The sequence below is a fragment of the Rhinolophus sinicus genome, linkage group LG10 (genome assembly GCF_036562045.2).
Source record: "Rhinolophus sinicus isolate RSC01 linkage group LG10, ASM3656204v1, whole genome shotgun sequence".
In the NCBI taxonomy this organism is placed as follows: Eukaryota; Metazoa; Chordata; class Mammalia; order Chiroptera; family Rhinolophidae; genus Rhinolophus; species Rhinolophus sinicus.
The window spans coordinates 2,721,036-2,747,088 of NC_133759.1; the positions used below are offsets into that span (position 1 = coordinate 2,721,036).

The window sequence follows — 26,053 nt, forward strand, 5'->3', positions numbered from 1 at the left end:
GTTTATGATTCTTTCTTTACCCTGGGTTTGATGTCTGGTTTCGCTTACCGCCCCCTTTTAACGTCTTCATTGTGTATTGTGTAGCGTCGGTGTGCGTTTCTGTGCCTCCAGGGCGATACCTCTTCTCATAGTTGACCTTCACGATGCAGCTTTATGGCTGTGAGGTGAATGGCGTGGAAACGTCCTGCAAGACATCAGCGGTATTCCCTTTTACTGTACCAGGTTAGTAATGGTGACTGTTCTAGGTTCCTGGTGTCGCTTTTGGCGGCCATGAAACATTCTGAAGTAACTCTCCATGTTTCAGAACCATGCTCACTGCTGACTAGTGAAATTATTCATGCCAGTCCAGTGTGAAGGGAAACACATGAGTCTGTGTGGTTGGTAATTTCTTCACAGATTACTATCAGTCTTTCTCTCTAAGCAAATAGCATCAGTTCTTCCAGAGTTTACTTGCTCTAAAGGGAACCACAATTGTAATTAAGAATAATTACAGTAGGAACAGTGAAACTCTCTTTAGAACATTCTAGATATGCTGTCGTTCTTAAAATATTTTTATTTCAGTCAAGACAGCCACCATTAGACTCTCAGGGGAGAGGTCTAAAAGAAATGGTAGCTGAATCCACGTGGAGCCAGCCATCTTGGGTTGCTAAATTCTCAGAATGGAGAAATTCCAGATCATTTGGGCTTTGTAACAGGCAGGCTGACTCCACTTAGAGCTCTGAAGGGACCCATTTTAATTCGCAAGGCACATTAATTCTTATCTCCCTCATAAACATGTATTTGTTTGAAACATTGTCCCTGCTGTGACATGTAGCCTGGAACAATTCTAGCTAGCATCGTCAATAAAAGCTTCAACTCAGGAGGCACGGAGACAGGGGACCAAAGTTCACCCCACCATTTGTGTTCCATGTGCTTCTGGGAGAGTTATTTAAAACTATTTCCTTAGCTTTAGATGGAAACAATAACCATTTGTCCTCACTGCCATGAGACGTCAATAAAATAATCTTACCAGAGTGACAAGACTTAGCAAACATCTAAACATATGGAGTGTTCTGTGATTGTTTAAATCAGAAGACCTCTATAAGGATTGCAAAATTTCACTCTTTTACATGCGATTACTATCATTTTTAATAACCTGTGTTTTCAGTACCATTATTTTTTAATTCATATCAACTTTAAATTTATTCTCTTTTTAAATTTTTTTTAAATTGGGGAATATTGGGGGACAGTGTGTTTCTCCAGGGCCCATCAGCTCCAAGTCATTGTTCCTCAATTTAATTGTGGAGGGTGCAGCTCACTGGCCCGTGTGGGAATCAAACCGGCAACCCTGTTGTTCTGAGTTCACGCTCTAACCACCTGAGCCATCTGGCCGCCCAAATTTATTATCTTTTTGTACATAGCCTGGTGATAGCTAGATTCTCTCTGAGGTCTTTGTTCTGTACCAGGAAATCTCTCAGGTTTCCATTTGTGAATTAATGCATCCACATGGTTGAAGACATTTGTGGTCATATAAACTTGAGAATCTTGATGTCTGACTCTGCTCTAGCACCTGGCTATTTGTGTCATAAGACAGAGAAGTGCCTTCTGATATACAGTGACATTGACCTTCCTGTTCAGCAAACAGACGTAGTGATCTGCTTTGAAATATTGTAGTATCTGTTTATTCAGGATTCGTGTTCATGGTCGGTCATAGGGACCGTTTTGGGAGGCCACATAGAGAGACAGCAGGACACTCGGAACACTGGTACTTGTTTGTTTTGTCTGCTTTGGAAAATAACTTACATACCCTAAGTGGTGGTCATATTTGTAAACTTTATCTCTGCCTATGCCACAAGCTCACATATTTCACATGATAAAATGTACATTAGGTTATTTTGTAACATACTTTACAGCTATCAGGCAATGCTTTTACATGAAGAACAATGAATCAAAATGTAACTTGAGAGCTGGCATTCCCATCGCTAGCTGTAGACCAATCATAGCAGCGTTACTCAGCAGAGCCAAAACAAGGGAGCGACGCACATGCCTGTGGACAGATGAGTGGAAAGCAGAATGCAGGACATGTGTACATGTAGTGAAGTATTACTGAGTCCTGGAAAGGAGTGGAATTCTGATACATGCTAAAACATGCATGCACCTTAAAATGATCGTGTTTGTGAAATAAGCCAGACACAAAAGGACTAACATCGACATAAAGTTTTATTTGTAGGAGGTACCTAGAGTAGTGACAGTCATGGCAACAGAAAGTAGAATAAACATCTGGGCAGGTGATGTTTAATGGGTGCAGTGCTTCAGCTGGGGAAGAGGAGAAAGTTCTGGAGATGGATGGTGTGATGGTTACACACATTCTGAATGTACGTCATGCCGCCGAACTGTGCATTTAAAAACAGGTAAAATGGTGAATGTTCTTTCAATACATTTTACCACACTAAAAATATATATTTAAAAATTTTTAAAGGGACCAACATTTAGATCCTGAAATACTGAAACTGTGATTGTCTGAAATATGCTGCCAATCATCTTTTCCCTTTATTGAGTTGCTGCCTGTGTTTATGTCACATTGTAAATGGAGAGCTGCCAAAGGGAGACAGAGTTGGGGTCTCAGGTGTGTGGGTTTCACATGAGGAGAACAGAGTAGCATCGCCGACGTTCAGTCTCCAGGGCACCCGGGCTCATCTCTGGCCGCTGCCGTGGGGGCACAGTCTCAGCCTGATAAGCATGGGAGCTTTTGGTGCAGGAACCCGGGGGGACAGGTGTGGAGGGACTGGTGATGACAGGAGACACACACTCGAACAGCTGATCTCTTCTGTTGTAAATTCAGAGACGTGCACCCCTGCAACTGTGGTGATTTCAGGACGCGGTCTCCTCGAGGAGAGCTGCCCAGGGGACAAAAGCACGCCCTCTAGTCTGTCTCTGGGGCACAGACTGTCAATGGCAGTGAGGGAAAAGCCAGACAGGAGAGAGGCAGTGAATGCACACTGCGGAGTCCGGGAGAGCGCCTGTGCGCGCCCTGGTCTGCTGGACAGGCCTGGAATCCGCTTCACCTTCTATTAGTCTGTGTGGACACACACTTCTCTAAGTGTCTCTTCCTTCATTTCTCAGAGCTCCTGGGCTGAGAGAACCACCCGCGCTCTCTTTTCAGTCAGAATATGCCTCCAACCAAATGGACATGTTTGGCAGCTAAACCAATCTCCACCCATGACGTTTTCTTGGGTACCTGTGTGTTTTGCTGGCACATGCTGGTCACAGCGGCTATGGCTGACTTGTGTAGGAAGCACACACGTGTGGTTATTGCCTGTGTTCACTCTTGTGGGCTGCTTGGTGCATTGACTCAAATTACCTTCTGTGAAAGACAGTGTGCATGCAAACAGCTTCGGGAAATAGTCAAGTGGACGACTGGCTTTGCAGTTTGCCTGGTGCTTTTAGAAGCGTGAGCACTGCGTTGGCAATCCCACGTGTGGGCCTGGAAAAAGGTTCCTCAGAGCCAACCAAGGTCATTCCCTCAAGACAGGTGTGTCCACCTCAGCACACGTGGCACAGTGACTGAATGACTCTTTGTTGTGGGGGCCTGTCCTGTTCAATGTACGATGTTTAGCTGCATCTCTGCCAACTGGATGGCAGTAACACCCTCTCCCAAGCCAGGGCAGTCACAAATGTCTCCAGACTCTGTCCAGTGCGGCCTGTGGGGCAGGGACAAAATCGCCCCCACTGGAGAAGCACTGTGTAGAGTATGTTGTGAAATTCCAGGGTTTAGGTTTTTTGGAGCAGAATGTGGGGTGAGAAGAGAGGAGTGATGGAGGGACCAGTGAGACAGTGTGTGATGTTTCCCGTGGTTTTGTTTCTTTTCAGACAGACAGACTTTGTGCCCTGCACCACCTGCATGCAATCTCCATGACATGAGCTTTATAGAGCTGTGCCATGTTCTTGTTCTCCAGAAGCTTATGGAGACAACTTGAGAAATGGCACTTTCTATTTAAGCCGTGAATGTGCTTTTGTCAGGCATTGTTGGGACTCGGAGTTTGGTTTTGGTTGTGTCATTGGCAAGTCCAGGCACTCACCTTGGGCACAGCTGAAAACGGGGATTCGAACGATACACTTGTTAAGCTGTTTCTCTGTGTGTCACCTCTGCTTCCTGTGGTCTGTCACCAGAGCAGAGACAAGTGGCTCCTGAGTGCCTTGAACCTACCCCAAAATGAGAGACCCCACCTTTGTCCCGAGTCCATAGATCAAACCAGGAGAAATGTGTTGGGGCTGCATGCGTCTGCGTGTCGTGTGCTGCAGGCACTTTTCCAGGCGGCACATGGACTGGCCTGGATCACCTAAGCCTGGCCCACTGCGCCCTGCCAACTCCCAACCCTGAAAACAAATCATGAGTGATGCCCGGAAAAGGAGAGATTCTTTAGTTACTCTTTAGAAGAGAAAATTAAGCAGACATTCCTTTGTGAAAATCTCCCCCCAAATTTTGCTCAGGTGTATTTTCTTCTTCTTTGTTGTCTTCTCTTTGTGGTGAATGAGGTGATTCTTCTGTCTGCTTCTCAGGCCTCCTCTTTAGTCGTTCTCAAAATCTGGTCCAGAGAACCCTGAGGGGTAGCTGGGATTTCCAGGTACTCTGTCAATCAAAGCTATTTTCATGATACTCCTAAGATGGTGTTTTTCTGGTCACTCAGTCTCCCACAGTGTATAGTGGAGTTTTCCATAACGTGTGACACCACATAAGACTGGATGCAGAGGCAAATAGGAGAATCCAATTCATTATCTACTGTTGATTCACACACCCAAATGATCTGCAAAAGTGTAAAACACGCCTCTCTTCTCCCTATATTTTGTTTCAGATAATGTAGTTAGTTTTCCACAAAACCTGGTAATTATGTTCATATGAAATGGATTTAGTATCACTTTTAAATAAATAAATATTTTTTGAAGTTTTCATTTTAATTTCTCATGTGGTGATTATTGATCGCCCTATCATATAAATATAAGGCTTTTTGGGGTTCCCAGTCGTTTTAAGAGGGTGCCTTGTTATGGTCTCAGGTGAATACCTGGACTGTTCATTGCGTCCTCTCTACTCTGCCTATTGGAACAGTGACACCTTCAGCCCTGGGGAAGCTGCGAATCTGTTATGTCCCCCACCCCATGGCTGTCCCCTGACAGGTGGGGGAATCTTGCCCCTGCAAGTGCATTTCAAGGTTCTGCCAAAGACTCAAGGGGGCCCCAAGCAGAAGTGTATAGATGCTTCTCCATGCAACTCCCTCCATTTCATGACCGAACCCCACACCTTCCAAAGTGCCATCTCTGCTTCCCTAGAGAGATGGCTACTTTCAGCTTGGGCCTCACTGCCCTGTGCTATGGTTTGGGGAGTGGTCACGAACATCGTCAGGCCACGTGAGCTCATCTCATGCCTTCTTTCTCTGCGGCCCCATGCTTACCATCTGTTTCCTCATATATTTTGTGCAGTTTTATAGCAGTTTTTAAGACTAAACTAAGTGTTATACCCATTACTCTGACTCTGAAATTGCCAACATGGGAAGTTTTCAGTTTTTCCTACATGTAGGTGTCTCTTTACAAGGGACCGAGGTCAGAATGTTGCTAGAGGACAGCCAAGTTGCAAGATGACACCTAAGGGTGGAGGACAGGTGACAGCTTCTCTATTTTACATCAGTTTGAATGAACTGTTTACATTTTATTATGTATATAGTAGTATTGACTTAGTAGTGCATGCATATGCTTAGGAAAAAATCATGCATAATTAGGTCTTTCTTGTGTGTCTTTTTCCTAATAGAAGTATTAGATAAAAAATGTGGACCTTCTCATCCTCCAGTATTTGAGCTATTGTTTCTTTTTTGGGAAAATTCTACCTTGATACAGAGCAAAGAGAACAAATATAAATTTCCGGGGATTAAGCAAACTTGAGCACGTACCAACTACAGAAGGAGGTGTTCGGCAGTGTCTTCCATTTCTCTTCAGCCTGAGAACTCAGTCAGGGCACTGGGTCCCCTCCCAGGATAGAATGCTGCAGTGGGGGTTCACTTGATATAACAATAGAGTGGCTGCCCCTGTGTTTGAAGGAGAGCTGCGTTCCTGGCCCTGGGCAATCAAGGTAGCGTGGCCTCCATTTTTAAAAAGCAGAAGTCCAGGCTAGGAGAGAACCCTTTGCCTCCGGCCATGCAGGAGGGATACAGCTTTGATCCAGCATTTCTCTAACACAATCCTCTTGCCAGCTCATCAAGCATCTTGGACCTAGACTGTACATAAAACAACTTCCTCCCTACAAAGATGTAGGACGTCAGGGTCATTTTTCAAAATGTTTCAAGTGCAGCACTGCGTACTCTGAAGTTCAGTTAAGCCACAACCAATTGATAGTGAACTGGGGAATTTCCAGTTGGTATGAATTATACAATCCTGGGGGGGGGGGGGAGAGAGAGAGAGAGAGAGAGAGAGAGAGAGAGAACATGTAGTGCTATATTTCCTTTCAAGAAGGCTGAAGACATTGCCCACTGACTAGAAAATGTCTGCATTTTTCACATACTCGTGCATGGATTTCCAAATTGATGGCTATTTGCTTCAAAAGTAGACAGGAAATCAATCGTGGAAATTATTGTGTGCGTAGCTCAATTCAGGATGTTGTAAAATATTATTTCTCTCATCCCCTTTATGCTGCTTAGTTGCTATTTCATTCTTCACGGCAATAGCAAAATGCCTGATGATTCGGTAAGCGCAGACTGGTCTGTAAGGTTCCCTCCAGAGCCCAGCCGCCATCTGTCCGGTGGCCCTAGGCTGTGGCAGCAGCAGGTCACGCCCTCCGTATGGAAGAAAACCAAGGCAGGTGGTTTACGTTTTGTTCAGGATGCGTTTCCCTTCAAACACATGTCACTGTGTTACTCCTACTTCTTTCTTTAAAGGAAACCACACCGTCGGTCTCATTATGGACTGTGAGTAGCAATGAATGTGGACAGTGGTGACATTCTCAGGAGTAGTGGGGGAGCTCGGGGGGGCCCCCGCCAGGGAGCAGGAAAACAGATGTTGCCAGTGAAAAGCAGGGCTCACGATTGGAACCCCCATTCCGGGCTCTTGGATCTCATCACTCACATGCAATTTCCCTTCTCACATTCTGGACTTTGCACAGCACGGTCACGCCGCCTAACAGGGCTGCCGTCCGTCTCCACTGTTGTCTACCCAACATGCTCTATCAATTGAAAGAGTGTTGTAACTAATCGTGGGTATGAGGAACATTTATGTCAAGAACATAAATGGAAGAAAGTGGGCCAGAAATGGCCATGCATGTAAAAATAAATGTATATAAATATTTACAGAAGCATACAATACATACACATAGATTTAAATTCAAATGGTCAGAGCATAACACTAATAGTGTGGAATGAGCACATTTTCAAAAGCTGTGACCCTCCAAAACCCCTCTGGGATTCACACCTTCAGTTAATATGTGAGGAAGGGACGGCCCAGGGAGATGAAGTCATTTGCTGACGGGCACTCAGCTGGAATGTGGGGATCGGAGTCTGAACCCTACTCTGCCTCATTCCTTCTTAGGGTGTAGGAGATTACACACATGGAAGTACTTGGGCTCTCGCGTTCCAGAGTCGCTTTGGGTGAATTATGTTCCATTTCATTTGTGTTCTGTTCGCTGCACATAAAGGTATGTGCTTTCTTCCCGCTCCCTTGGTAAAACTCAGATAAGGAGTGTGCTCCTATAGGAAATGCTGCGTTCTAAGGGTCCAGCGTATTTTATGTCACGTCACCAAATGTGACAGATTAGGCTGTTGTGGAACGTCAGGCGGCGGCATACTGCATTCCTTAGAAAGGAAGTGATGTGTTGGCATTACAGCCATGCTGGTTTTTTGTGATAACGGTGAACCCTTGGAAATGCCGTAGTCTGGTTTTGCAGACAGCCAACAGATAGACACGTCCCCTAGGGTTTCCCCCTGGGAAACGTAGAATTGAGTTTAGGCACGTCTGATCATTTCCCTTAGTGAAAATGTAAGGGGCTCAAAAGCCTACACTTGGATATGGGCTTTAGTAATTTGAGGAGAGTTGTTTCCCGTCTCCGTTCCTGGGCTGCGGAGGCAGGTGAGGTACTTCCCACAGCACAGTGGATGTGGACCCCTGCTGATGTGTGTCTTTCCAGTTAGGAATTCAGCGCTGGCTGTAGTGCCTGTATCGAACAGGGCCCAGTGCGTTGTGAGGGGCTCAGCAGCTCCCGGGTCATCTACCCAGTCCATGCCTCTCCCTCCCCCAATTATGATCTCCATCACGCCTTCTGACTGCCCCCACATTGCCTCTGGTTGAAAATCTCTGCTTTAGAAATATAGAACCTCGGGCTCTTTGTTGTTATAAACTCCTAAAATGACGACACCTTTATGCACATTTTAAGACTTCAGACGTTTTGAGAATGGCATCGTATGAGCTACTATGCCAAGTACAGTTCCAAGCATAGGGCACTAAAATAATGATTATATGCTCTCTACTAGCATCTCTACAAATGTGGCGTGCTTTGTAAATTACAGGAGGCTTTCAGACTCGACATTTTGTTTAATTTCCCCAGTAACTCTCAGGAGGTTGTTTACCCATTTTATTGATTAGAAAATGGAGACTCAAGAAGAGTATCTTGGCCATATTTTTTTGTGTGTGAGTTACGGAGATCATAAAATACCACTGTTTTGAGTAGTTTTAGGTGAGTAGAGTTTTCTTGCTGATTAAGACCCTTGCGTAAAGAGCTCTTGTGTGGACGACGTTTTCCTCTTGGGAGCAGTGCCAGTTCTTTCTCCTGCTCTCCTGATTCTAAACCCGCATGATGTCATGGGTAGCTTGTCTGGGGACCTCCTGGAGATGGGAACATCTGTCTGCAGCCCGTCCGGTGAGCTGCCCTCACTGTGTTACCTCAGGACAGTGTGTGACGCTCCGAAGCCCACATTTCTAACCTCACAGCTGACAGCAGCATGAGCCATGCCGGTTCCTCTCCCCAGCCTCCTCTGCCTTCAGCAGATCTCTAGGCTCTGAAGCATCTCCCAGCCTCGTTTATCTTGTAGTCCAGACCCCGGAAATTAGTCTTCCAGAAAATGGCTCTTGAAACCAGAATCTCCAAGGCGAGCGAGGCTGTGTGATCTTGCCAGGAAACCTCCTCACTGTGTGACACTGCATCTCAGGGAGGGCCACTATTCTCAGCTTAAATATCAGCTTTATGCTTCAGTACAATAAATAACCCATTTCTCTACAGTAATGACTTTTTTCCCTCACTTTGCGGAAACTGCAGGGACCCTTGTTATCGAGAGATAATCATATCCTCCCAGTGCCAGTTATGGCGCCCAGGGAAAGTCCCGAGGATATGATTGTCTGTTAATAACTCTCAAGCCTGTTCTGCATCATGTTAGGCTGTTGTTCACTTTGAGTGTGTGGGGGGACCCATTAGTGTTCTCTGTGGTTGACATTATTTGTCGCAATAATGATAAAAGGAGCAAATGACATGTGTCAGCTTGTAGCCAGACAGCCTGACTAGAAACGCATCCCACCTCCCATTGAAAAATGCGTTGAAATGTAATCTCTTCTTCATTAGTTTACGAACCGGAATTTTAATACTAAATTATGTCCAGCAGAGCTTGTGGAAGTTCTGGAAATAAACAAGGGTAACTTAATGTCACCTGACCTTTCCCTCCCACAGAAACCTAGGGTTAGGCTTTAACCACCTGTGAAGGAAGTAAAGCTCATGGGAAATGGGCGATTCGGTGAAGGAAAGTGTCATCACTAACGTCAGTGTAGCAGGGTGGATGGAAGGAACAGCCCTTTGCATGGGAGGCCGTTCTAGAACATGGACACTGATTGTGTGCCAGCTACCCTTCATGCTCTAGCACTGTGATAATAGCTGTCGTTTACTGAGCGCCTGCTATAGGCCAGGTGATTTTCAGACATTCTCTCGTGTTATCGTCCCAAGAATCTTGCCAGGGAGTTAATATCGTTTCTGTTTTGCAGCTGAGGAAACGGAAACGGTGAGGGTTAAATAATTTGCCCACGTTCCTCTAGCAGGTACGTGGTGAAGCTCAGGTACCCCTCTGCCTTCGGAGCCCCTCCCTGTGTTACCTGCTGATTCATTCAGGGTGTGGTGTGCAGGAGGTGACATGCGATCATGGAGACTTGTAACCATGTGTTATTGGGTAGGACAGGTCTGACGCCAGTGAAAGTGGAAGAGACCGGAAGTGAGATCACCCTTGTCCCCACAAGTCTCGGGTCCTCTGTCAGCGAGAACAGAAAGAACTGAATAGGTCTCATCTGGGTTTTTTTTTGAAAATTTTCATCAATTATTTTCAGGCTTTTACTTGTCACTTGGGAAGGATTGTTTTGTCCTGAGGAAATGACAAACCCCCATTTGAGTTCCGAGGTGTTTGGGAAGGTCTGGATCAGGGCTTCTTGTTTCTTGGAGGAACATCATTCTTCTCGACCAGGCCTTGCCACCTGCTGCCTCTTCAGAGTGGCTTTGGGCCCAGGTTCTCTGCAGTCATTGGTGGGTTCCGGTTCCTTTGTGTTGGAATACAGCCAGTGCACGTAGGTTGACACCAGCGGATTTGTTCAGAACTCCTGGGGAGAAGCATCCATTTCTCATCTGTGCATGTCTTCACTTCCTATCTCTTCCCACGTGGGATTTTTTTGGAGTTTATAATAGAAGCCATAACTAAAATTTAACCATAACTTAAAACCATTATCATGGTAGATAAATGATAGCGATGTAACATTGGAGAATGTAATAAATTTTCAGTGATTTTCAGAATAAGTAAGTATTTTGTGCATACGTTGCACTGGGCACTGTTGTTGGCATGGATGACCTCATTTTGCCTCACCGAAACAGTGTGTGGTGGAAATGCAGTGATGATGCTCGTTTTATACATAAGGAAGCCGAACTTAAAGAAGGTGACGAAATGAAGGCCTTTCCTTGCTCTCTTGGCCAGAGACAGGCTATTGTGCAGCCGATGATGATGGATGCACAGCGTCTTTCTTTCCCTGTGTAAAACAGCTCAGAAGTGGCCAGGAATAATTCCCATGTTCTTTCTACCTTTCCAGGATTAGAATTCAGTATCTATTTACCTGATCCATCTCTGCCCGTGTTGGCACATCTGAGACGGAAAGTTTTAGTTAAATCACTCTGTCCACTGATAAGAATATGTCTGTTCAACGTTTTGTTTTCCTATGAGAAATGAATAAACAATTCCTAGTTATAAAATCAAGAACGTCTCAGTATCTACCTAGGCCTTTAAGAGCGGTCATGAAAATGTGCTGTGGAAACAGGACTTACAGGGAATGCATATCCCTTTAACTTAATTTTTAAGTTGGTTTCATTCCTTCAGTCTGCACACAGTTAGAGAACAAATGCTTTGGACCGGGTTGAACTAAGCTCTGCAGCTTCAAGCTGAAGAGTAAAACAAGATAAGACAGGTACTGATTTTCCCACAAAGGCAGACCTGTGTTTTGTGCGGTGTCGGTGATAAACGTACTGTGATTAGTGTCATGCTGGAAACATGCTGAATATGACAGGAGCACACGATCCATTACGATCCTGAAATACTGCGGTTTTGTTAAAGGGATTATTTAAAAAAGAATGGTCTATTAATCTTTCATATTCATTTTGATGATGTTTGTTTGTTTTTTTGGGGGGAGGAGTATAGTAGTTTTATTTTGATAGCCACCCCATGAAGCTAGGGACCTTGTTCTGTTTCTTTTCCTAATTTCTTTGAGTAAATGAATAAATTCAAATATAAAATCTATTGGTCAACACTAGTACCATGTTTCCCTGAAAATAAGACCTAGCCGGACAATTAGCTCTCATGCGTCTTTTGGAGCAGAAATTAATATAAGTCCCGGTCTTATTTTACTATAAGACTGGGTATAATATGATATAATATAATATAATGTAATATAATGTAATATAAAATATAATACCAGGTCTTACATTAATTTTTGCTCCAAAATACACATAGGCGCTGATTGTCCGGCTGGGTCTTACTTTCAGGGAAATTGGGTAAAGGAGCAACTAGCTGACTGTGATTCCTGTTCATGAGCCAGGAATATCTGAATATGGAGATTTCCTTGCACATAGATAGTGTCGTGGGGCGATTTTTGATTGTATGTTCTATTGTTCATCTGTATGTTTCCCTCAGTTTCTTAAGGCACGTAGCTGAGACTTCATATTACCCACAGAAAGTTTGCCATCAGTGGTTTCATTTCTTCACCAGCCACCATTTAGTTGCGAGGTATAGAGACCTACACCGCTCGCTTCTGTAAGAAGAAGGGCTGCCGAGACCCTATGCCAGAAAGCTTGGTAAAACCTGACCCTCTGGGGACTAACCTCTCACCCTCTTACTGTATTTTCAGTCCCTCATTTCTAGAGGGATCAGGCGTAAGGGTATGTATCATCTCAACTCTGGTTTTCACAGGTCTTTTGTTCCCTGTTTATCTCATTAGGTTTATCTGTGCCAGTAATTCTACTTTGACATGCCTCAGGGTCATAGTTCAGAACCTCCAAGAGAATGATGCTACGAGCTTTATGTGGTTCAAGTATTCAATGGTGGTGACCAGGCTGTGGCCAGTAGGTTGAATCACATAGTACGGAGAGTGGCCCTTCCCAAGAGCTCTCAGTGGCAGGGTCTTCAAGAAGCAGGTGTTGACTCATCGGCCTCCTTGGGATAAGTCCCAGATATTTCGTCTCACTCCCACCCCTCCCATCTGCTTCGCATTCTCTTTGCTCCAAGGCACCTAACCTAATCCGATCAATGTACTACTGGGGTGAGGGTTCCCTCTCGAAGCAATTCCAAAAATCAAAGGGATGAATTTAGAGCCAAGTGTCTTAGACAATGGGCCAATATTTGGTAGTACGTGCTGTTTTTAGGTGCTGGCTTTGCTTTTCATGTGTATAGTCATCCTTCATGAGACTGAGCATAATGCCTGACAATCTCTGACCGCTGTTTCCTGCCATGTTACTAGTGCAGCATCACAACACCTAGATTGTGTTGTTAATCTTCAGTTGTTCTTTGAGGCTGAATAGTGTTATCATGCCCACTTTATAGGTGAAATTGAGGTGTAGAGCAATCAATGAATTGTGGAAGGTTGCATGCCTAGTAACTGATTGAGGTGATATGTCATCCCAGGCCACTGTCCCATGCAACCTTGACCAAAGTTTCATTAGTTTTATTTTTATTATTGTCATTTTAATTATTGTTACTGATATGTAAACTGGAGTTGCAAATGGTGCCAAAGGCTGTAAATTGAGCTTTACCCTATCAGTACATATCCTTAATGTAAGAAAAATAAATTGCGGCTCTGAGATACATGCTGAACTGTTGTAGCCAGCTTACATGCATACAGCCAGTGACTGACCATATCACAGTACAAGTGGTGACACATGTAGGATTCATGGGTAAGCTGAATATAGGGTTTTTTCTATTCATAAGAAATACTGTTTTGCAGTCATCAGGGTCATTTGTGGCCCTTTATTTTGGGGGCATAGGTAAAAAAGGACAGAAAAAAAATACATTTCTGAATATATTAGCGATATAAAGAGGACATATCTGGTCCTTACTTTCTGGGAATTTTTGTTACTAACCTGGAAGTAAAAGTAGGTGCTTAATACAGTGGTAAATTATTATACTACCCAGCAGGGGATATCGTAAACTTAAGTGATTAAGTATTTATGGCTAATCAAGAAAATATTTCTATCCCAATCAAGTATGCTATGTTTAAACGTAAATTAGGCTAGACTTCTATAATTAAAGATTTTTCAGAGTGGCCAATCTACATGTATGTCTACATTAAGTGATAATTTCCATTCTAAAAATATTACAAGACAGTTATTTTACTCAGAAGTAAAGTTATGTACAGTAGAAACTCGGTTAGAGGATACACACACATGCATAAACATGAGTATATACACTTATTCTAAGTAACATTGTGTATACATTTTCCTTAAAGGGAAAAACTATCGCTTCAGGGAAAAATACTCTCAGGTGCAAAACTCATTTTCCAATTAAAGTTTAACTACATCACCTTAAGAGAATATACAATGCCATATTTATGGGATGAGGTGTTTTGATTTTGTTTTTTGGTTTTTTATTGTTACCCTCATTTTATGTATTCACTTAACTACAGGGTGTCCCCTTGTTCATTGCTCACATTTCATTATTAGAAAACCCTTTGTAACGTTCCCTCTAGGATACAGTCTCTTTTATTGAATCTGAACACCACAAACTATGACACGGGCCTCACAAGGCCTAGAGTGGTGACATGTCACGAGTCATACAGCCAGTGGGAGGCCGAGCAGAGAAAGGGGCCTGGCGTCCTGGCCCTGATCTCAGCCATTGCTTCAAGCTGGAAATCCACACCAACTGTGTTGGATTTCATTTCCTCCTAATTTAATTTGAGAATGGAAGAGTTAAGCACCAGCTATATGTAAGCCCACGTATACTTAAAAATGTACTTATTTGTTTATTTGTGTTTTGTATTCTAGGAATCAGTGACCTTCAGCAACTCCCCAGCATGTGGCCCCAATAACTGCCCTAAAAGGTAAGCGTCCCACCGGGAAGAGCTTGCTCACAGGTACCTCCTCGCTGATTGACAGCCTTAGTGTCTGTGGAAGCATGGAGTCCCCTTCCTTACTCATTGATACCCTGAGACCATTTCTGATGTTTTTCGTAAGGTTGAGGTTAATGAAGGGAGTGAAGTCATATAAATTAATGCTTGAAAATAGGAAATTGAGACCTTCCCTCGTCTTTCTGGAGGAAGATACTTGTGGGAGCTTTTCTGTGGCTCAGATTAATTTGGTAATTCAGAAACTTAGGAATTTGGCATTGTGGAAAGAGTATTGGGAATAAAGTAAAGAATGTTGCACTTTTGCCAAATGGTGTTACAGGACAGGACATTTTATCAGTCAAATCAACACAAATATTAATGTAACTTGGTCCTACAAATACTCGTGTCTGAGAGGTGAAACCATTTAGGGATAAAACAGGAATAATGTCACTCAGTGTCTACACTTATGCCATGGTTTTCCTGAATAACAGATACAGCTCTAAAGACGTAATACTGGTATCTGTGAGTGGCCTGAGGCTGTTGTAAGAGTGCCTTGACCGGGGTGGTTTATTCTCTCTGTCTGTGGGATGGACGTGTGAAATCAAAGCGTAGGCACCCCTCTGAAGGCTCTCGGGGGATCCTTCCTTCTTCTAGTTTCTGGTGGTTGCCGACAATTTTGGGTGTTCCCTGGGCTGTTGTTCCATCACTGAAGTCTCTGTCTTCACTTGGACTCTTCCCTGCGTGTCTATGTCCAAATGTCCTTCTTGTTATAAGGATACCAGCCATTGGATTAGGGCCTCCCGAATCCAGTAGGTCCTCTTGTCTACTTGATTGCATCTGTAAAGACCCTTTCTCCAAAGAAAGTCATATTCACGGTGGGAATTAGGATTTGAGATATCTTTTTGGGGGACATAGTTCATCCATAACAGTGTCCATCCCTGAAACGTGACATGGGTGATAGTAAAGTTAACTGGCTACCTGCACATGCGTGGGGAAAATACTAACACGGGAAGTGGTGGGGGACGATGTTCTCATCCCATTGGTACACACTAAATACAATGCTGAATTATTTTAAAAGATACAGTAATTATTTCTTGATGGCCAACTTATCTCCCAAGCAAGATAAAAATTAAATACTATTATACAGTACATGGGCTGATGACATCACGTAAATATTAGTCTGTGATTTTTACTCTCGGGGAAGATTGTTTCCAGCACCCTCAATTAAAAAATATTTTTAAAAAGTTTATTTCACTTGATCCTTAGACGATTTTCATAAGCCAAGATGGAGTAAGCGTTTTTGTTTGTTTTACCAATTAGCTATTATTACTCTGTAGCAAACCCCTCTAAAACGCAATGGCTGGAAACAATGACCACTTATTATTCCTGCGGAGTGTAATGGGTCAGCTGCTTGGGTCCCCTGCTGTGGGACAGACTCTCCCAGTCGTGACCAGGAGTGCCATGGGTTTGGGGTTGCCTTGCAGGTTAGTTAGGGGCGCCTTTTCTCCACGTGGTCACTAATTCTTCAGCAGAAGCCAGGTTGCTTCTCACGGTGGTGGCATCATTCCAAGAAATTCTGCCTGTGGTCATACTTGCTGTTAACTTCTGTTCTGTTTTACCGGCTCAGACTCATCTACGCACAGTCCACCCTACTCGGGCAGTGGGGGTGAGCTCCTAAGTCACTGCCTAATCTGATCAGATTACCACAGGCACCTGTAAGTCTTCCATCGTCTTTGTTGTCCTTGCCTCAGTTCCTAGGTATTTAACATGGCTTAGGATGTTCGGTGTAAGTTGGTCCTCACTTATCTCTCTGCCTTCATTTCTTTTTCCCATCCCCACCTTCCAAAATATGCTCTATCAGTCCAAATATCTTTAAATTATTTAAATATGGCATCTTTTCCCTTTGTTTTGTTTGTTCTATTCCTTCTCCCTGGAATATTTTGTTCTCTTTCCCCTGCTCTCTTGTTCTGTCTTGTTCAGTCAACTCATTTTATTGCTAAATGAAAACTCACTTCTTCCAGGAAGCCTCTCATGTTTTCTCTTGCCTGGGCGAGGCTTCCCTCTGGTGAGAAGGGGAATGTCAACGACATGGTAATGACATCGTTCTGTCCTCGCTTGCTTGCTTGGTGATCTTCCGCTCCCACTGTGGCTCCATTGAACCAGTGCTTGTATCTTCCTCTACGTCATGGTATCCCTAGAACCTCGCAGGACACATACTAAGGCGGTTGTCGGTCACGATCCATGGGACAAACAGAGGACCTAACAACTTCTTCCCTATTCTGGTTCCTCCTCTGTCTTTCAAAGTTGATGTTGTTGGAGATGTCCAAAATTAAGCCTGGAATGCAGGGGTCAGATCCCTCAAATTTCCGTGGTCCTTCTTTGGCCATATTAAGGAGGGCCTGCCCCCCCCACCCCCACCCCCCCACCCCCCACCCGGTCTTTTGTCCTCTAGCACCAGTTGTAAAGATGGTAGCCTGTGGATCAGAACAGCCTGCAAACAGAGTTATTTTGGTCATGCATTTGCCTTTATTTTCTTGTTTTCTTTTGTTTGTAATTTCAAAAGGCAAAACAATGTTTAATTTGTTGGCTGCACTTAAACATTAGCCTTCACATATAATGATGACTTTCAGATTCTCCAAGAAGAAATCAGAGTATCTTTCTCCCCTGGGTTTGCATTCCCAGATGGCAGGAAGGCTTCACGGACCACCAGCAACCTCCCTCTACTTGTGTCTTAGTGGATTCCAGGACTCAGGGGAGAGGAGAGTGTGGCGTGATGGCCGGTGGGCACAGGGTTTCCCTTTTGGGTGGTGAGCATGGTCTAGAATTAGGTCGTGGTGATGGTTACACAGCCGTGATCATCATGTCACATCATTGGCTGCCTGTGTGCCCCAACAGGCACTTGTGGTCAGTGTCCTCAGCTACACGAAGACATCTGAATTGATGGGCTATGGAAACTTAGCTCCTAAGAGTCCGTCTCTGGTGAACCAAAGGCCGCAGGTTCACCACTGAATGGGCCAGTTAGGCGTTCCCATCATAAATCCATCAACTAAGCGAAACTAATTTTGGCTTTGTGTTCAGAGCCCTGAGCTCAAGTCCTTGCTCCAATATTACAGGAAATAACCGAGTCTCTCTGAGGCTCTTTTGCCCACCTGTACGATGGAGACTGTAATACGCGACGTGGGCTTGCGTGATGTAAAGTTGCTTTATTAATACCGCAAATAGTCTAAACTCCACACAGGGAGAAAATGGAAGAAGACAGTGACATTCTTTTTCTCTGGATTGCTGCAAATAATTTCCATCTTTTGTTAGGTGGTATTAATTAAAATAGATTAGGAAAATGAAGGGCTGATTCATGCTGTAACATGGATGGATTTTGAAAATATGACAACAAAAGGAGCCAGACATAAAAGGCCACATGACATATGATTCCATTCATGTTAAATGTCCAGAACAGGTAACACTGTAGCGACAGAAGGTTTAGTAGTGGATTCCAGGAATAAAGGGGAGAGGACTGTGTGGAGTGACGGCTGATGGGTGCAGGCTTCCCATTTTGGGGTGAAGAGCATGGTCTGAAATTAGATTGTGGTGATGGTTGCACAACCTTGTGCATAGACCCAAAACCGCCGAGTTACACAGTGAGTGGTGAATTTTGTGATATGTGACTATATCTCAATAAAGCAATAGATTAGGATGCATGTTTCAGGAAGATGAAATTTCTCCTTCACATGTGGTGTCTAGAGAATGTAACAGACCCTGGGGTGCCATTCAGATCAGTCCACACCATTTCTAAAAGTCCCACATGCCCTCTAAGGCCAAAGACCAAGTCAGAGTTCTAACAGTAAGGCCCACGGTTTAACATAAAGGGTACGAGGGAGGGGGTCAGATGGTGACGGGTTCATATGTCAAATATTTTCAGTCACAACCTCTTTAAGCCTCAGATGCTTCAAACCGTAAAGTGAGGGCACTAATAGCCACTTTATGGGGTTATTTTAAGACTTAGGAAGAACGGATGTCAAGTACTTACCGTGGGTGCCAGTCGCAAAACGGGCCCTCCGTCATTGATCGTTTGGAACTTGGTGTTGTCTGGTTGTACATATCAGGCCATCTCATTCCAATTTTGGCCTTGCAACTGTCCCAAGATCGGCTTTTCTTTTGCTGACATTTTGCCCCAAAAGAAAAGAATGAGTAGAATTTTTTATTGTACTTGATGAATTTAATGAGCCCCCGTGGGACTTTTGCTATAGTAGGGACATATTTACCAGAGAAACAGGGTTTTTATTCTCCCTGTGTTTCTCTGGGAAGACCACAGATGGCATTACCTGTGCTGGGTGATGTCAGGACCGTACAGCACCCAGCCTGGCGCTAAAAATGTGCCTGTGCTTGTGCTTCTGAATGCGGCATAAGCTGCTGCTGACCAGAAAATAAGCAATTGTCCATCATTTTTATTACTTAGGACTCTTTTCCTTTAGAATATAGTAGAGATTTTTTTTTTTTTTACTTTTGTCTTTGTCTTTGAAAATTGAAATTAAAATCACACTGTGGGACTAGAGAAGATAATTGAGTGATGCAGTGGAGTCTATTAGAAGTTACGACATTTAGCAGACATTTTTAACCTTAATTATGAAAAAATGGCTATGTGACTTGCTCTACTTGACCCAGTTGCTCTGTGCTTTTCCTTGTGGGTAGTGGGAGGGCTGACGCCCTGGTGAATGCTGGGATTGCAGGACACTGTGGGTCATTTGTTCTCTCAGCAAGTATTTATTCAATTCTAATGATGTACCAGCATCTGTGTTAGGATCTGGTGGTACAGCAGCAAAGGAAATATGTAAGAGCCCTCAAATTTTGAGTTTAACATCTAATAGGAGGGACATAAGAAACAAGTAAAAATCCTAAAATTGCATGAGGTCCTGTGAAGAACAGGAAGAGAATACAACAATAAAGCCGCACCAGTTATGGTCCAGTGTCACTGCTGACTGGTGTGACTTGGGAGGGGGGCAGCCGGTCACCAGTGGCCATCTGATTTCCTTCAGCTGCATGAATTGACCTTTGATCGTTACGGAATGAGACCTGTTCTCCATGATGTTTTTTGACATGATATTTACTTTATGGGATGTTAATATTACCATACCTGCTTTATGTAAATTACTAGCTCCCTGGGGTTTCTGTCCTGCTTTTGGTTTCAACCATTCCATGTCGTTTTAGGTGTGTCTCCTGTTAGTAGCACGTAGCTATGTTTTTCTGTGTGATCTGTTTTTCTCTCTTTTATCGAGGGAGTTGAATTGCTTGCACTTATTTTGAATCCTGAAATATTTAACATCCTTTCTACCATCTTACTTTGTGTCAGGTTTTAGATAGCTGCATATATTATGTTTGTTTTTTTGTGTCTGCCTATTTTGTGTCAGCCTTTGGTTTCTGTATATTGCATCCTTCCTGCCTTCTAACGCACTGAGTTTTCTTTATTCCAATATCCCTTCCTATTACTTTGGATTGCTTACTCTATTTCCAGTTTTCGTAGACTCCCTTAAAGTTTAAACTTAGCAGTACCAAATTTAGTAATGTTCTCCAATAAAAGCCTAAAAAAAATTAACTCTAAGTGTGCCACTCAAAGTTCTAAGTTATCGTTGTATATATAGTTTAGTTCAACTTTCTTTTTCTTGCAATTAGTAATTATTATTGTTATGCCTTCAAGGCTTAACTTATATAGATTTTCCAATTTTTTGTTCATTGTTGCTTCTGGCATCGCACTTCCTTTGAGTTCAAGTTCCTTTTACTTAGCATATGTCCTCTTAATGAGAAACTATTTAATCTTTGTTTATCATGAAATATTACCTGTCACTATTATGTTTGAATACTGTTAAGCTGGATTTGGAATTCCTAGTTGACAGTATTTTCCCCCTGAATTGATAATCTTTTATGTGATCTTTTCTTTTTTCTCTGCTTGTTTTTAAGATTTTCTCTTTGTGTTCAGAGTGCTGCATTTTCATTATGATATGCTTAATTATGCATTTATTTTTAGTTTTTCTCTTTGATACTTTATTTTTCAATCTGAGGGCACATTTCTTTTTTTCAGTTTTGGAAATTCTTATTCATCATTTATTTGAATATTGACACCCTTACCATTGCTTTCTGTTGCACTTTTCTGCATATATAATTAAATGTGTTTTGGACTATTTATTTCTCCTATCTTAACACCTACCTATCCTTTCATATTTTCTGATTCTTTGCATCTCCATTTTGGGAAACGTCCTCAGATTCCTACTCCAGTTTTTAAATTCCTCCTTCCTTGGTGTCTACTCTGCTATTTAACATTTTGTAGTAGTCAAGATACCTAGTTTATGCTACACTAGCAAACAACACCCAAATCTTATGGGCTAAAACAGCAAACGTTATTTCTCCCTCATGTTAGATGCCAAGTTAACATGGGAGCTCTGCTCGTTATATTTACTCAGAGCCCCATGTTGGTGGACTCAACGTCAGGGTGTAATGCCACGATTGCTGACGAAAAAGAGATCCTGTGGGATCATGATCAAGGCCTGAAAGCTTCTTCCCAGAATGGACACATGTCCTTTTTGCTCACATTTCATTGGCAGAAGAAGCCACATGGCCATGGATGATGCCGAAGAGGGCAAGGAAATAAGAGGGCAAATACAGTCTTGACGTTTGCCTGGAAATAAAGGAGAACCAGAGTGTTTGTGAAAAGCATTTAATTGTAACCCCAAATGTCCATTGGGTTTTATATTTTTCAGTTATTATTATTATTATTATTTATTTATTTATTTATTTATTTATTTTTAATTTCCAGAAGTTCTATTTGGTTTATCCTTCTGTGTTTCTTTCATCATAATGTTCTGTTTTATTATGGATTCAAATTCATTTTATCTATAATCGTTTTACACACTCTTATTTTCTATACTTGTTTGTAATCTTTTATTCTAGTAATTACATTGCATGCTCTCTTTATTGTCTCAGCTGATTCTTTTTGTGGTAGTTTTTTTGTTTTTCCTCATCTAGTTTTAAATTTTATATTGTGAGCCAATGTTAGTTTTTTTGTTTGTTTGTTTTGTTTTGTTTTCACCCCCTGTGGGAATATGTGTACCCTGTGTTGTGAAAGCATGTTCTAAGCGCGTTTTGTATCTGCTTATACTGAGGTTCTTGGGTTTAAAGCGCTCCTGACCAGTTTTGGTGTTAGTTTCCTACACTTTGTGAGTAATACACATTTAGATTATATTCTAAGGCTTAGCAAAACTTGGGGTTTCAGCTTCTTAAAGGGGATACACTGAGCCCAGGGCCGACAGCAAAATTCCGTACCCATTCTTACGGCGACTTGGCATAGTGTTTCTAGTATTTTTTTTTTTATGGATTTAGGGGATCCATGTTTTATTCTGGGGTCTATGGTCTGCTTTTCTGAGGCACAATGTCTAACACTAGCGCCCGGCTCACCTGCCCTCAGCGCCATCACAAGGCCCAGGCCCATCGCCTTAGCTGAGCGATGTCACGTGTCTTGCTCCTCTGCTCCTATGCCTGCTCAGAATTGCTGCTCGTGTGTTTAAGATTGGCACCATTTTTAAAAAACTATCGCTTTCGTTATCTTTTATTCATTATTTTCTGTATTTGTAGGTGGTCATTGGGCTACATTAGCCAAGTCCATCAAGTTTTCAGAACTAGACGTTTCCAGCATCAACTTCCTAACCTTTAAGAACAGGTGCTCAGGTTACATTAGCCACAAGGACCTCGTAACCGTATGATTTATGTCTCTATGCGAACTAATGGGGAGAAAAAAAACAGACTGCATATCAGGTCTCGTGTCTTTTTTTCCACTTTGATATGACCAACTGTGAGGTTAGAGAAATCGTCAAACTTCATTGGGCTGTTTTCCCGTCTATGAAATAAGAAATCGGGACTTGATGCTTTAGATAAATGGGTTCTCTTCTTTAAGCTAAGCAGGTTTAGGATTGACAAGGTTTTAGGAAATAACTTGTCTCATGCTAATATTCTAATATTTAATTATTCAGTGATTTCTACCAGAATTATTTCTAACCTACACTAGTGCAAAAATCGTGTGTTCACCCCACTTGGTTTATAATAATTGTAAGTAGTTGTGTAAATAATTATCATGTCTTATTAAACCTATGGATGGAATGAAATTTGTTCTGCTATCATAAGGGTCTCGTAATATTAGCATAAAGTGTTCATTGATTACTGTAAAATACTTTTTGAGAGGCCTTCCAAAGTAAGCCTGCATTATTGCTGTCATCATACAGAAAAGAGAAATTAGCGTGCGCTTTTATCTTGTCATATTTACATTCAGACATATGGTAGCTTGTCAAAATGGCAAAACAAAGTCTTTAGAACCTTGAGTACAGAATCGCCCTCCTAATTGCACATGTAATCAAGGAATGTAAACTTCATAGATCACCCCAAACAGACTTAATTCCTTTTTGAGTCTCCTCTTTAAAAACGGTCCGCAAACCACAGACTCCCAGGATTTGTGCATTGCCTTCAAAGATGCACTAACGCAAGTTACCCGAAGGACAGTCATTTGCTGTCAGCTCAGTTTTAGCCATGTAAATTTTAAGGAATATAATACAGATGGTACCTCTATCTGAAGATTTTACACAACATTTATTAAACACCTGAGCTCGGTGGGACTGAGGGGCTGGTTGCCAACTGTTAGTACAGGTCTGATGTCACACACGTGTGGACTTGGATGACGTGGAGACCCACGGTGGAGTAAGACGTCAGGTGGAGTGCGATGGACCGCTACGATGCACCGAGCACATCAACACAAGCCACCCGGAACAAGCGAGAGAAATTCAAGACACTTAAACGTGGGGACCAGTGCAGTGAGATGCCAAGGAAACAGCAGCCAGCTTTATCTGCAGAGGACAAAGGATGCTGCACCCGGAGGATGCTAAGACGCTGCTGGGGAGCTGCTGGGGCAGGGCACGGAGGGGTCACCGCAGACTCACTTGCCCTGTAAGACCTGTTTTGAAGTGAGGCAGGCACTTGTCTCAAAAGTCAAGGACTGAATGTACCTTAGAGAAGTGGTCCTGCGTATTGTACCATTTAATCCACCTTTGAAATAAAAGATTAGAGATAAGATGAAAGCTAACCGGATCCTTGCTGGAAGAAGAAGCAAGCTTTTAAGGGAGAACCATAATTGCAGCTTTCTTCAAGGTATGTGGAAGCCAGGTTTTAGGGAAGTGCGGGATTAGCCACGTTGGTAATGACAGAACCTAAGGTGGCCCCAGCAGATCCTTAGGAGCTTGAAAACCTCGGATTTGGAGAGCAGGTGCTGGACACAGCTGCTGAGTAATCCTCTTAACCTCATCTGTACCCCAGGGGAAGAAATAGCAGAATAAAAACCACCACCAAGTGGTTGACAACAGGGGAATAAAGGAGCATCAAAATACACAAGGACAAATTTGTCTCAACGTTAATGATTTTGAACAAAAGAGGCTGGCAGTTGCTGTAGAGATATGTGTACGGGTTTAAGAGAAAGACATAATAGCTCTGCCTAAGTAAATAAAGGATGGAATCGAGTGGAATTCCAGGGGTGGGCCTTTCTGCAAGGTACTTCTAAAGCTGGTTTTCACAGAGGGCCTAAATCACTCTTCATGTCTCTTTATTAATTTTCTGGTCATGAAATAGTTAGGAATGAATAGCTCTCAGTCAGTATCTAGTTGATGCTTATAAACAGTTTAATCCAGAACTATCTAGATGTCTTAGCCAATGGAAATTTGAGCAAAGCAACTGTACCAAAGAAAAGTGGGGAGCAAAGCGGGGAAATGGCACCCAACTTTGTGGGCGAAAGATATAAAACTGTAATGTGTGAAGCCATTGGCAGTCCTGGATTGACGTGGCCGAGTCTAACCAGTGTTGGTTGGAACATCTCCCAAAGCATGAGTTGGCCTAAAATGAAATTGCCCAGCCTATACCGTTATTTCTGTGTAATGTCAAAATTCCATGTCTTAGTAATTCTCTGTATTTTTAAAGTCCCTTCTAGAATTCACTGCAAACCCCGACTACGGAAGCCCAAATTCTGTTTCTTCCATAGCGAACAATGTAGTACTAGGTCTCCATTGACTGACACAGCTGGAAGGAGCAAACTCCTAGAACACGCACCGTGGGTAAAAGGGGCCCAGGTCAAACCCAGGACCGATCTGTCATTTCACAGTTGAAGAAATTCAGGCTCCAAAATGTTTAATGACTTGTGCAGAGTCACACGGTCACACACCCCAAAAGTCTCCATTTTCAGACTCATGCCGTTTGCACGACACTGGGAGTCTTGCTGATGTCAGTGGGGAGAGTTTACTTCCCACAATTAGTTTTTCTCCCTCCAGGACAGAGGAGGATGATCTTACATCCGCAAAAAGGACGGGGTGACATTTAGTTGTACTCAACAGAAGCATGAGAATTCACGTGCTTTAAAGGCTAACACAGTCCTCACTCGATGATGATAAAGGTCAAAATAGCCTCCAGATTTGAGCACTTTTGATGGATCAGACACTTTCGTAATCCTTATAAATACCCTTTCTTCTTTGATACTTGCAACCAACCCAAAGGTAGCATCTAACATTTCTTCCTTTTTCTTTTTCTTTGATAAAGAATCTGCAGTTGAGCGCGTTAGATAAGTTTCCCAGTATTTCATGTTAATTGTGTGTCAGAGTTGGGATTCGAAGTCAAGTCCATCTTGATTCCTGGGCTGGGATCCATAATTACTGTTGAGATTCCTACAGACGGGTAGGGGTCAGATGTTCTTCACCCCTAAGTATCAGTAAGTACCAGTGAGGGGTTCTGCACGTACGGTTCACGAAAGGCACCCGCCGGGGTGATGTCAGCTGCTGGCTGCAGCCCAAACACTTACCGTCCACAAGGTGGCAAATAGTAGTAGGGACTTCAAGGCCCGGACGCTCCTCCCAGCAGGAGACGCTCCTGCGGAGCTGCTGTCGGCTGGCACAGTGGGAACATCTCACTAGGCTGTAAAGAAGCTGTTGATTGCTTACACGGCTTCTGTGCCATGCCAGCTCTCCTTGCCAGCCTGCTCTTCCTTATCAAAGAGCCAGGAGCTCCAAGTGAGGTGAGAATCCCACTTGACAAGCAGACATAAGCCATTTGGGGAAAATACAAATTAAAAGGCTCTACCATGGAAATAGAAGCTTTCCCAGCAGGCAGTGTCTTGGGGATACATTGTGTCAGATGACACAGGGGAGATGAAAGACGAGTGAGTCACTGGCTCCAGTGGAGAGTGCCTGCTGTGTCAGGGGCTGGGCAGCCTCAGAGGCTGGATGAGCTATTTCAAGGTGCTGGCACAGCTCCGAGTGCCCCCAAGCTGGCATCTGCTTAGAAAGAGCCTTGAATTGTGCATGGTTTGCCAATTTCTCAAGTAGCTTTAGCCTTTGTCCTAATTTATGACCTCTGGGCCTCGGCCTCCTAATGGAATTGTATTCATATTTTAAGGGGAGAAATACAGAAATGTAAAGAATTAGAGACG

At 43.1% G+C, this 26,053-nt stretch overlaps 1 protein-coding gene and 1 pseudogene across 7 annotated transcripts in view; one reads left to right on the forward strand and one right to left on the reverse strand.

Moving 5' to 3' along the window:
- LOC141567204 (complex I assembly factor TMEM126B, mitochondrial pseudogene) overlaps positions 1–22,033 on the reverse strand; it is a 31,637-nt pseudogene extending 9,604 nt beyond the window's left edge.
- The window catches only part of CNTN4 (contactin 4), a 769,828-nt gene that overhangs the window by 179,777 nt on the left and 563,998 nt on the right, over positions 1–26,053 (forward strand). For 6 of the 7 annotated variants that reach the window (XM_074312213.1, XM_074312211.1, XM_019749139.2 and 3 more), the window contains one exon: positions 14,498–14,553. The exons of the other annotated variant lie outside the window; for it this stretch is intronic. The gene's annotated coding sequence lies outside the window, so the exon portion shown is untranslated. The remainder of the gene's footprint in view (positions 1–14,497; positions 14,554–26,053) is intronic. 7 annotated transcript variants of the gene reach the window in all.